Consider the following 14,058-nt stretch of genomic DNA (forward strand, 5'->3'; position numbering starts at 1 on the left):
CAAATTCAGTGCAAAGCCTAAAGTGAAATCCAGTTGTCTTCTATTAAGGTAGACGTTAATGAGATTTGAGAATGTAAAGCAATGCCACTCTCCTACTTCATTTTGGAAAATATCTATTTTCATTTAACACATGTTATTTATGTTAACATGTAATTGGTATTTCTTGTAAATGAATAATATTTAGCTCTTTTCTCAGTTTTAATTTCTAACACAATAAATATCAGTACATAAAACCCACATAAACAAAAGCTCTTTAGAGTTCTCAGAATAATAAAAGTGGAAAAGAATCCTGAAACAAAAAATTTTGAGTATCATTATCACAGTCTATTCTATGAATCAAAAGGCAAAGAGGTGAAAGCAATTTGCTTACAACTAGGACGAATGTGCAGAAGGTAATGTTAGATACTAAATTTGTTTTTTAGATAGAATTCAATGCTTTTTAAAGAAGAGATGAGAAAAAATATATTTATAGTCTTCTATATTAACCTACATATTGACATTTCCAGTGCTCTTCATTTCTTCTTGTGGATTTGAGTTTCCATCTGGTGTCATTTCCTATCAACCTAAAGAACTTAATCTTTTAGTATTTCTTATAAGGTAGGTCTGATAACTACAAATTCTGTCTTTCTGTAGGAATGTATTTATTTCACCTTCATTTTTAAAGGTTAGTTTTGCTAAATATAGACTTCTTCACAGACAGTTTTCTTCTTCCAGCACTTTGAATATGTCACCCCACTGCCTTGGGCCTCCACCAATACTGATGAGAAAGCAGCCCTTAGTCATTGCTGATGCTTCCCTCTTGTGTAGTGAGTTGATTTTCTCTTGCTGCTTTCAAGATACTCTCTTTATCTTTCAGGAGTTTGACTATGTCTAGGCATGGGTCTCTTTGTATTAATCCTAGTCACATTCACTGACCTTCTGGATGTGTAGTTTAATGTTTTTCATCAAATATGAGAAGTTGTCCAAAAGGTCATTTTTCTGACCCTTTCTCCTTTTGAGATTCTCATTACACATCTGTAGTACACTTAATGTTTTTCACAGATTTCTGAGCTCTGTTCAATTTTCTTCCATCCTTTTTCAAATGTTTTCAAGATCGAATAATTTCTACTGGTCTGTTGTTCATGGATTCATTTTCTTGCCATCTCAAATCTGCTACGAGCCCCTCTAGTGAATTTTTAATTTCAGATATTGTATTCTTCAACTCTAGAATTTCCATCTGATTTTTAAAACTTTTAAGTTTGCAATAAATTATTTACAGAAAAGTTGCAAAGATAGTAGAGTGTTCCTATATATGCCTCCCTAATGTCAACATTTTCTCCTAATGCTAATTAATATCTTACATAACTGTGTTATACTTACATACCATATACATAAACACACATCTACAAATACACAAACATGTCTATATATAACACATTTACATTAACAGACATAATAATGGAAATGTCTTACATAACCATGGTACGTTTATCAGAAAGAACAAATTTCCATTGGTGCAACAAAACAAACTAAAATATAGACTTTGTCACCAGTTTTTCTATTGTTATTTTCCTGTCCATGATTCAATACACGATGCCACATTGCATTTAGTCATCATGTCTCTTTGATCTCCTCTGCCCTGTAATAATTTCTCAGTTTTTCCTTGTGTTCCATGACCTTGACAGGTTTGATGAGTACTAGTCAGGTGCTCTTATGGAATAAGCCTGAGTTTGGCTTTATCTGTTGTTTTCTCATGATCGGACTCAGGTTATAGGTTTTAGGGGAGAACACTACAGAGGTGAAGTCCCTCTCATCATATCTCATCATATCAAGGAGTGTTTTTTTTTTTTTTTTTCGAGATGGAGTCTCACTCTGTCGCCCAGGCTGGAGTGCAGCGGCGCTATCTCTGCTCACTGCAAGCTCCGCCTCCCGGGTTCACGCCATTCTCCTGCCTCAGCCTCCTGAGTAGCTGGGATTACAGGCGCCTGCCACTGCGCCCAGCTAATTTTTTGCATTTTTAGTAGAGATGGGGTTTCACCGTGTTAGCCAAGATGGTCTCAATCTCCTGACCTCGTGATCCGCCCGCCTCGGCCTCCCAAGGTGCTAGGATTACAGGCATGAGCCACCACACCCAGCCAGTTTTTTTGTTATTTAAAAAAATAATTTCTATATTCTTGTTGAGAATCTCAATTTGTTGACACTGTTATACTTTAAATATAATTTCCTTTAGTTCTTTTCACATATTTATAGTAATTTAAGTCTTTATTAAATCCAGTATTTAGGGACATTCAGAGACAATTTCTACTGACTTTTTTTTTCCTCGTGTATGCGTCACCCTGTTTCTTTACGTCTTGTAATTTTTTTTGTTGTTAAACCTAGGGATTTTAGATAATGTAGTGACTCAGAATTCTGTTTTCCCCATTAAAGGTAGTGTTGCCATTGTTTCTTTTTTGTTTAGCATCATGATCAAGACAAATATGTGAAATCTGTCTCCTCTGTTGTACACAATCACTGATATCTCTGCTCATTTTTTTAATATATTCTCCTTTTTTATTTTTAAGCCTGCCTTCCTAGTTGTCCCTTTGCACAATTTAGTAGTCACTGTGACACTGAACAGAGACTGTGTTCAAATACCGCAAGATAGCAAGGCTTCCATCTTTGTTGATGGGCATGTGTGTGGGCAGGGAAGTGCATTCAAAGTTCAGTCTGTTTTCAAGTTTGCTCTGAGTTGAACTTCCCAAAGGGAGAAATTTCAAGTCTCCTATGTGCAAGCATGCACCTTTGGAACCAGCCAAAAGTATGTGAATACCTTAGGCTTTCTAAGGTCTCTGTTGAGCACATGCACAGCCTCATCCAGGAATATTCTTGCCCCAAACACTACTGAATCTTCAGGCTATTTGAGCTGAGCCCCTGGTCTTCCCTTGTACCTCTGCAAATTCATATCCACAACATTACCCACCACTCCAAAGAACTAAGCCCCCTTCAAACTGAGGTCCTTATGTCCTGCTTCTCACTGGCAGTACCTTCATGCCAACCAAGCTGGGGCAGAATTGGGGGAATGTGAGTAGCCTCAAGCTAGAATGGCCACTGACTCCCACTGTTCTCACTCCAAATTCAAGAGCATAACATTTTTCAAAGTTTTATACAATTGGCCTTTAGTCAACCTCCAGAGCACTGAAATGGCTGCTTTACAAAAGTAATGTAAGGGTGGGTGTAAGGGCTCATGTCTGTTATGCAGGCACTTTGGGAGGCCAAGGTGAAAGGACTGGAGGCCAGGAGTTCAAGACCAGCCTGGGCAACATAGTGAGACACTGTCTCTACAAAAAAATATATTTTAAGTTAGCTGGGTGTGGTGGCACATGCCTGTGATCCCAGCTGCTCTGAGGCTGAGGAGGGAGGATCACTTAAGCACGGACGTTCAGGGCTGCAGTGAGCCCAGACCACACCACTGCACTCCAGCCTGGGTGACATAGCGAGACCCTGTCTCAAAGAAAAGAAAACTTGTTTAAGAAATAAAAATTCTATTAAAATGTTCAAATTGTTTGGACCAATAACTCCACTTCTATAAAAACCATCCTTAAAGAAATAACACCAAAATATGGAGAAAGCTGTAATTAGCATGTCCTTACAAAGTTATTGTTAACAGCAAAAAATTTAAAGCAATGTAAGTATTTAGCAGAGCTAGATATTAATGAAACCATGGTACACACAACTGATACATTACATAATCCTTAAAAGTTAAAATTACAAAAATTATTCCATTGTAAACTTCTTAATTCTTCCCATTGACAAAAGTTAGTAAGATTAATTTTATTCAAATTGTGGCACACTACTAGTTGTCTCCCAAAACATCTATTCTCATGTTCTTCCTGAGCATACAATCAGTCACATAGGCTCCATTTCCCAGCCTCCCTTGTAGGTAGGCATAGCTGTGTCACTAAGTTCTCACCAATGATGCAATGTGAGTAAAAGAAATAGCAGAACTTCCTGCTCACCTCCTCAATGGCAAGCTGTCCTGAATTTCCTCCTTCTCCTCCCCACAGACTGAAGTGTGAAACTGTACAACCATGACAAGTGGATCCCTGTATTACTTCATGGAGCAGAATAGAATATCTCCAACCTACTACATGACAGCAAAATAAAATGTTATCTTATTATGAAGACTAAGTAACTGTAAAAATCCACATTTTAAAAAGTATTACATGGCCAGGTGTGATGGCTCACGCCTGTCATCCCAACACGTTGGGAGGCCGAGGCAGGTGGATCACTTGAGGCCAGGAGTTCAAGACCAGCCTAGCCAACATGGCAAAATCCTGTCTCTACTAAAAATACAAAAATTAGCGGGACACGGTGGCACATGCCAGTAGTTCCAGCTACTCAAGAGGCTGGGGTGGGAGGACTGCTTGAGTCCAGGATGCGGAGGTTGCTGTGAGCTGAGATCATGCCACTTCATTACAGCCTGGGTGACAGAGTGAGACCCTGTTTCAAAAAAAAGAAAAGGAATTATATCCCCCAAAGCTATAAAATTAAATGTACCAAATGATCAAAACTACCTTAAAATATGTATATAAACATAGGAAATACATAAAAATAATATTTGGTGGTTGAACTATTAATTATTCTTTATCAAACTTTCAGTAATGTTGTTTAAATTACTTTGACAATTTTAAGAGTTGAAATTGTTTTTGTTTGTTTTTTGAGATGGAGTCTCGCTCTGTTACCCAGGCTGGAGTGCAGTGGCGCAATCTTGACTCACTGTAACCTCTGCCTCCTGGGTTCAAGCAATCCTCGTGCCTCAGCCTCTCAAGTAGCTGGGACTACAGATGCACACCACTATGCCAGGCTAATTTTTGCATTTTTAGTAAAGACAGGGTTTCACCACGTTGGCCAGGCTGGTCTCGAACTCCTGACCTTAGATGATCCACCCGCCTCAGCCTCCCAAAGTGCTGGGATTACAGGCATGAGCCACCATGCCTGGCTGAAACTGTTGATTTAAACAACTGAGGATATAAATAATAAAACAGTGAAAAGCAGTTCCAAAATAGATTTAAGAATTTTTTATCCTATTGACTTTCATATTATAAAACATGGGTCCTTTGGCCAATATTCCAAATCCAAGGTGCTTGGTCTGCAAATCAGTGTCATCTGCATTCTTTAATAAGAATTATCTACTCATACTTCTCAAGGGCACTAGCTAGTAGCCTTAACCAGTAAGACTACCTCCATATAACTGAATAGGCCTTTTTGACTTTTTTTTTAAAAAAAACAAACCCTTTTTTCATATTTGTATTTTTTTAAGAGAAAATAATGCCTCAATGCAAGGAGATATGAGAACCAGACCTAAAAAGCGTTATGAAGCTTCCATTAACCTAAAAATCTGTCTAAAGAAGGATGAGCACTGTTCCCACTGTGAAAAGCATAGCTTCTCATAAAATAGCAATTTAAGGTTAAAATTCTCTCCTCCCCAAACCAAGAAACTAAAACAGCCCAACCCAAAGAAAGCAAAATAAATGTAAAAACTTTGCCATCCTCTCATATTTGAAACTATATAATCCCTCTAAAAATACAGCCAATTTATACAGTATCTTGATATTCCCCAACGATTAAACTTAAGTTTTGAAGAGGAAGAAACGTGTATAACCCTGTAATATATTGCTACTGCAAATCTATAGAAGTGGTACCCTGACTCCCAAGCAATATGTACCATAAATGTTCATTTTTAGAGCTGTGCTGTCCAATGAGAATCACTAGCCATCTGTAGCTATAGAATACTTGAAATGGTGATAGTCAGAATCAACATGTGCTCCCAGTAGACAATACACACTGAATTCTGAAGACTTATTATCTAAAAACTATAAAATATATCAGTATCTTTCTAATTTTGATTACATGTTAAGTTGATAAAGTTTTACATACAGTGAGTTAAATAAAATTATTTTCATCTGTTTCATTTTACTTTTTAAAATATGGCTACAACAAAATTTAAAATTACACACGTGGCTCACAGTACATTTCTACTGGACACCAGTGGTGTCATACCTGAACGAGCTGATCCAGTTCCTAACAGGCAGAATTTTATAACCATTGCCTTTTGGCTTAGTACTCTCTAGTCCCATACTTTTATGCTGAAAACAAAGAGGGTATGTTGACCTGGGATTATGTCCCACAGATTACCAAAGGTAAGGGCTGCCTATAGTCATCCTGCTACTCAACAGGGACCCATCTATTAAAGAAAGAAGTCCCCAGGAGAAATCCAGAGACCTTTGTAAAGTCTTTAAGGGGCTGGAAACCTGCCCCCTCATTCTGACCTTGCCGTCCATCAGCTTTATATGAGAGACTGTGAATGCTATACCACTTCAAGAAGTGCTCCAGAAATCCTCTGTCGTTCTAAGAAAAAACAGTAGCCACCTTGAGATGGCATATGGTATTTTAGAACAGAAATGACTGAATGCCACCGCAGAGAAAGGGATGGCATTGTGGGAAGGAGAAAAAGGAGGAAGTGTGGGTAGAGCAGACAGCTGGACTCTCCGTAGGACTGGGTCACTGACAGGACTTGATAATGGTTTGATTCACTTTCTGTATTTGCTAATATCTACTTGGTGTGAAGCACTGGGCTTACAAAAGTGAAATAAACAGTATCCACTCTTAAGAAGCACATATTCTAACCAAACATACTGAAGTCGGAACAGATCAGTGGACAAGGTCAGCTGTGCTAAGAGTTAATCCTAGGCTGTAACCTTAAGAACTGAAACCAGAGTTGGTTAATAAAGTCAAATAAATCAGTAGAGAAAAAGCTGAGGGCAACTGGACTCAGGAAGCAAAGAAAGTTATAGATACATGGTATCCTAGGGGTATGATGAGAGAACTTCAAGAACCCCCAAATGTTTGAAGTGTTACAAAATGTTTGAAGTGTTACAAACATTTCTATACAGGCTCCCCCACTCCCATTTTTGGAGGAGGTGGAAATAATGTATAGTAATTTAACAGACTATCTGAGGCAGTAGTCTCCAAAATTTTAAAGCACTTATTATCTTATCTATCTCATTATCTTATCTATTAACTTATCTATCTATATATATATATACACAAACACTCTATGGAAAATAAATAAAACTAGGATCAAAAAAATTAAAGTTAAAAATAAATACAAGTAAAATCTTCAAGTTTTACTTTTCTATTTCCAGTGGTTCTTCTGGCACAGCCCACTTGAATCCTGCTCTAAGGTATCCTAACATTAAAATAAAGACATTTAAAAATACCACTGATGGGGAGAAGAGGGTGGAAAACCTCTAAAAAGTTTGAAAAACCACACCTCAAATAGAAATGAGCTGAGGCCAACCACCAAAATCCTTAAAGTCACTTCCAGAAAGTTTTTCTCCAAAAATGAATTTGGAGAATTTTCATTGTGAGACAAAGAAAACATTAAACTGAATAATGATGTTTCTACAGATTGCAGGTAATCTATGTTCTGCTTTTACCTTCAAATTGTCCTCTTGTATGTTATTATTATTTAAAAATCCCTTTAAATGTTTGCAAGATATAAATTCTCCTTAAAAACTTAAAAGTTTTAGAAAACTAATCTGTCTAAATGGGTCTTATTTTCTATTTTTCTTACTATAACATCACAAAATTAAAAATACTTGATTTAGGGGGAGATTATGTGTGGCAATTTCTTTAACACTGAGAGTGCTTCTGTAGTACATTCAGGTACACGCATAAAAATTTTTCCTCCCATTCCACATTCTCAGGTCTAGAAAAATATTTATCTTGTCACCTTTACCATATATTAAAAACATGAAGAGATAACTAGTCATTAATTACTGACAATTAGCCAATGCAATATATTAAAATCTTTATCAAACTAGTATATTGAAGACAAAAAGTTTACATGTGGGAGATTTATAAAATACTAAAAACTTTTATTAATAATAAACTTACTGCTATTATTATATCATTACAGCAACTAAAGACTTACTAGTTAAGATCTGGCAGTACAAGTAGGACATTAAAAATAAGGCAAAAAAAGGGAAAGTTTCCCACAAATATGATAAAATGTTCTTTCTCAATACAAAATAATTCAAAAATTGATATAAAAATACTAAGTTGACAACAGAAAAACAAGAGCCAATAGAAACAACTCACAGAAGATACAGGAATGCCTTGCTTTATTGTGCTTTTCAGACACTGCATTTTTTTTACAAAATGAAGGTCTGTGGCAACTGCACCTAGCAAGTCTACTGGCACCATTTTCCCAACTGCATCTGCTCACTTCTTATCTCTATGTCACATTTTGATAATTGTCACAATGTTTCAAACTTTTTAATTATTATATTTGTTATGGTGATCTGTGATAGTGATCTTTAATGATACTATTGTAATTGTCTGGGGCGCCATGAAACTTGTCCACGTAACACTCAAATTTAATCAGGAATTGCTTCTTATTGATGAGCAAAGAAAGTGGTTTCCGGAGTTGAAATTTACTCCTGGTGAAGATGCTGTGAACACTGCTGAAATGACAACAAAGAATTCAGGATGTTACATAAACTTGGTTGATAAAGCAGGGTTTGAGAGGACTGACTCCAATTTTGGAAGTTCTGCCTGTGGATAAAAATGCTATTAAACACTATCACATGCTACAGAAAAATCTTTCATGAAAGGGAAAGTCCATCAATGCAGCAAATGTCATTGTTATCTTAAGAAATTGCCACAGCCACCCAACCTTCAGCAACCCCCACCCTGATCAGTCAGCAGCCATCAACTGAGGCAAGACCCTCGACCAGCAGAAAGATTACAACTTGATGAAGGCTCAGATGACTGTTAGCCTTTTTCAGCAATAAAATATTTTTAAATTAAAGTGTGTACATTGTTTTTATTAGACATAATGCTACTGTACACTTAATAGACTACAGTACAGCACAAACATAACTTTTATATGCATGGGGAAACCAAAAGACTCACGTGACTTGCTTTATTGTGATATTAGCTTTACTGTGATAGTCTGAACCCACAATATCTGAGGTATGCCTATAGATAGAGCAGGTAATTAATAACAAACATATATTACAAGTTTAATATTTAAAAAATTCCAGAAATGGAAACTAAATATATTGGAAATATAAATTGGCATCATCTTTCTGGAAACAAATTTGACAGTATGCTTTGATCTAGTAATTACATTAGGAAATGATTTCAAAATTCAAGATTTATGCACAAAAATCATCACAATATTTTTACATAAAAAATACTTGATTAAAATATTCTAAAATGTTAATAGTGGTTATCTCTCAGTGGAAGAACTATGGATGGTCTTTACTTCTTTACATTTTTTCATATATTCCATGTATTTTATAACAAGCATACATTAACTTTAGTCCAAAAAAAATTCAGGTTACTTTTTAAAGGTTCTGTTAGCAAATATCACCCAGTTCTTCTTATAGAAACAAACAATGAATGTTTGCTATTTCTATTCCAATGGACAGGGCTCCTATTCTAATTCTGGATTTATACCTCCCACTTACCAAGAACATCAGCCTCCACACCAGCATAGCAGAGGAGCTTTAGTTAGAGAGAGATCTAAGTTTAAATCCTAGAAATACCACTTATAGCTGTGTTACTTTGGGCACCTTACTTTTCTAAACTTCAACGCATTCTTAAATAAGACTTGCATATATTATATTTATATATTTAGAGATTAAGATAGTTCCAATATTACAAAGAGCAATTCAAAAAGGGTATAAAGATGAAGGTGGAATCTTGGAGGAGGTAGGTGGGAAGAATACAATTTGGGATTCATCCAAAGGAAAGTTATGGTGACATATGCTCTGACATGGTATGCATGAGATTAAATGAGTAAGTTTTTCTTTATTCTTTTGTAAAGAACACTTACTATGTGATGTACACTAGGGACACAGTAGTGAATAGGGTAAACAGGACTCCTGTTGGCTGACCACATATTCAATGGCGGTGAAGGTGGGGGGTGAGGCGGAGATGAATGCCAGGTAGAGACATACAAATCAAATTAGTGAGGTGTGTCATAAATAAAACAAAGTGTAACAGGTAATGGGACAGATGGGGGATGCGTGCTATTTTGAAGAGGATGGTCAAGGAAGGCTCCTCTGCAAAGACTGGGCTGACACTTGAATGACATGGAGCCATGGGAAGAGCCTGAGTCTGACAAAACAGCCAATGCAAAGACAAAGACCAAAACAAAGCTGGCATATTCACAAACAGCAGGGAGACCACTGTGAAAGGCCAAGAGATTGAAGAGGTAGCAGGGACCAGATCACATGGGGCCATATCATGAAAAGGAGTTTGAATTGTGTTTTACTGTGATGAGAACACACTGATGTTTTCAATAGACTGACACAATCTTACTGCATCTTAAAAATTACTTCAACCAAATTGTGGAGGTAGAATTCTAGTGACAGGAGGCTATTGCAGCCGGCTAAATATGCTTTGAACTAGGTAGGACTGATAGCACTGCAGTGGCAGAATAAAACAGAATTCCTATGGAGGCTGGTTTCAACTCTATCTTTGAAACCAAACACAAAGATCTCACTTCATAAAACATCCCAGGTTCTCCTAGCTTCAGGTGCCATCACTTAACTTCATACAACATTCTAGTGAAAACATGTATCAAAATGTATTGCAACTGTCTATTTACAAAGCTGCTTTTTCTACTGAGTCAAACCCCAAGAATGAAGGCAGGAACAATGTCTTATTTATCTCTGTAATACCTAGCAGAGTGCCTGGCATGTAAGTGCTCAGTAAATTTGATTGAAAGAATGAACAAATAAATTTGAAATAATCAAAACCATCTGTAATAGTTTCCTAGGGCTATTAACACAGTACCACAAATCGGGTGGCTTAAAACAACAGAAATATATTCTCTCATAGTTCTGGAGGCTGAAGGTCCAAAATCAAGGAGTCAGCAGGACCATGCTCCCTTTGAAGCCTTTAGAGGAGAATCGTCCTTGCCCCTTTCTAGTTTCTGATGTCTCCCAGCAATCCTTGGTGTTCTTGGCTGGTGGCTGCATCACTCCAATCTCTGCCTCCATCTTCACATGATTTTCTTCCTTGAGTGTGTCTGAGTTTCTGGGACTCCAGAGATACCACTCATTGAATTGAGGGTCTGTCTTAATCCCATATATTCTCATCTTAACTACATTTGCAAAGACCCTTACTCCAAATAAGGTCACATTCTGAGATTCCTGGTGAACAAGAATTGTTGGTAAACACTATTCAACCCCACTACACCATTAAACACCACAATGCATTGCCTTATCAAGTGGTAACCTTCCCGCTCCAAAAGTGTTCCATAAGGCTGAATAGTCAAAATCAGAAACATTCAACAGAAGAGATTTCTGTATTGCCTTTGTGTGTCCTTTAACCTCTCTAGTTTCAGCCTACTGATCTGTATGTTATGAGAAGTTTACAGGCTCTTCTAATAGTAATATTCTATGATCTTAAGCCGTAATTTTTCTTGACAACTTTTTAGATTTTACGAACGTATTAGGCATATAGAGACCCTCAAATATTTTAGTAAATTTAAATGATAACAGAAAGTTTATTTTCTTAGCTTTGAAGTAGGTAGAATGTTTTTTGTAAACTAGCCACCATAACACTCACTTTAATTTTCTACATTTTTCATTAAGAATGCAGCATATTCCTCCAAATATTATAACACTATACAGTCATGTGCCAAATAACCACATTTTGTTCAATAATGAATAGCATGTATAACAGTGGACCCATAACATTATAACACTGTATTTTTACTGTATCTTTTCTATGTTTAAATGCACAAATACCATTGTGTTACAACTTCCTACATATTTATACAGTAACACGCAGTACAGGTTTGCAGCCTAGAAGCAATAGGCTATACCACACAGCCTAGGTGTGTGGTAGGCTATGCTATCTAGATTTGTGTAAATATGATGTTCACACAACGACAAAATCGCCTAATGATGCATTTATCAGTATGTATCCTCATCGTTAAGCGACACATGACTACTTTCATTTTAACAGACTATACCTCTGAACACCTTCTATGTGCCAGGCACACAGGGCTATGGCAGTGAATAACCCACTTCCAACTCACACACTTGTAACTCATTAGATTATTAACTAACTAGACCTCAGTCTCTTCATAACTTAAAAATTCCACTTATATGATACTCTAACAGACATGTTACTTTTTTAAAGGGACTATTTCAAAAAATAGCTTTGTCGATTTCTGAAATAGATATATTTTCATTGTTTAAAAAAAAAAATCAGAAAAGTAGGAAGATGGTAAAAATTACCAGAAATCTCACTACCCAAAGATAGGCACTGTTAACATTATACTGAATAACCTTCCAGATTTGGATGTTTTCACACATTGATATATAATATCTTCCATGATTTTATCCAAAAATACAGATGTAGAAAGCAGCATTAAATGGCATGTCTGTTAAATTGATAGGCATGCCATTTTGCAACTAGTTTTTTCCCCCAAAATTGTTATGTATATCTTTCTATGACAAATATGGCTATTTGGCATCATTTTATTGGATACAGAGTTTTCTGTTGAATTAAAATACCCAAAATTTATCCAATCCCCCACTGATAAACACTGAAATGAATTAAAATATCTATCATTACCAATGTTGCAAATTGTTACCAAAAACCTGTATACATATATCTTAGCAAAGTTTTGCAATTGCCCCTTTGGACAAATTCCAGGACTGCAGAAAGGGTAGTATCCACATTTAAAACTTTCATCTGTATAGCACAGACCTTCTGTCCTCTCAAAAGGTTGACTCAAATGATACTCCAACTCCACATATAAGATTACTCATTTTCTTATATCCTTCCCAACAGTGGATTTTGTCAGTCTTCACCAATATGAAAGTACTCTTCTGCCAAAACAAAACAAAGCCAAACCACCTTTTGTTTGCATTTCCTTTATTACTAGATAAGCTATACATGTTTTGCTACATTTATATTTCTTCTTGGAACTGCTTGAGTCTTTTGCTAATTTTCTACTGAGTAGTCTTTACATTCTTGGGTATTTGATTGTATTATCCTTGTTAAAAGTAAAGAATCTTTTAATTTTACTTTTTAGAATAACTTCATTGTTTTTCTTAAAATATATATTCACTATGAAGAATTTACACAAAAAGTAAAATTTTAAAAAAATTTAAATTACTAAAAAATTCCACTACTCACCATTTCATACATAACAGTGCTAGAGAGTGAGCTCGCTGTATGTTATGAATATTAACTTTTGTTCCCCAAGGTGAAAATGGCTTCATTCATAAGTTAATTTTTAAAGGCAAGTAAGATATGTCTTTCTTTATAAAAGGTTAAGTTGCACATAAATCACATTTCAACAAATCAAATGCTATCTTCCCAAATGACCCATTATACTTTTGATAATGGCTTTGCTTTATCTCTGATTATATGTTAATTAAAAGTAACTCAGATATTTTCAGAACTGAGTGTGTCTGTACTCTTAACTTTTTCAAACAATTACTGGGCCATAAACAGATGGCTTCAATGTATTAAAGAAGATATGCCACCCAAATAATGTCCATTAAAGAAAGATGGCAACTGAAAGAATTCCTACAGCTCAATCCTTTTATAAGGAAGCAGGGAATATAGTGAGAAAAGCAACAGATTAAAAGTTGGAAGAACTAAATTTAAAGCCGTAACTTCTCCACTCTCTTACTGTGTGATCTGGGACAAATCACTTAATCTTCTGAGCCTCAGCTGCTAAATTTCTAAAATGTTGGGAATGGAATTATTTATAAAGTCCCTCTCAAGCATTGATATTCTGATTCCACAGAGTGATGAAGTATGGAAACCCAGAACTAGTAACAATCAAAAACCTAGAAAAAAAATGACAGATGAATAAGGTATTATTTCTGTATAGCTATGGAGAGCAGTAAAATACAGCAACAAGGCAGCAACAAGTAACAAAGGGAATACAGTAAACCAGCAGTCCACAAATTGGGTCATGTATACCCCTGGAAGCATATCAGCATGGAGAGTAAAGAGAATTGATGATTAGGTTCTCACTTTCCATCTGTACAG

At 36.0% G+C, this 14,058-nt stretch overlaps 1 protein-coding gene across 12 annotated transcripts in view; it reads right to left on the reverse strand.

The window, feature by feature from the left end:
* The window catches only part of PDE7A (phosphodiesterase 7A), a 126,538-nt gene that overhangs the window by 98,016 nt on the left and 14,464 nt on the right, over nt 1–14,058 (reverse strand). Inside the window, exon 1 of one of the 12 annotated variants that reach the window (XM_054656795.2) lies at nt 3,975–4,096. The exons of the other annotated variants lie outside the window; for them this stretch is intronic. The gene's annotated coding sequence lies outside the window, so the exon portion shown is untranslated. Of the gene's footprint in view, nt 1–3,974; nt 4,097–14,058 lie in introns of those variants that run through there. 12 annotated transcript variants of the gene reach the window in all.

The sequence above is a fragment of the Pan troglodytes genome, chromosome 7 (genome assembly GCF_028858775.2).
Source record: "Pan troglodytes isolate AG18354 chromosome 7, NHGRI_mPanTro3-v2.0_pri, whole genome shotgun sequence".
In the NCBI taxonomy this organism is placed as follows: domain Eukaryota; kingdom Metazoa; phylum Chordata; class Mammalia; order Primates; family Hominidae; genus Pan; species Pan troglodytes.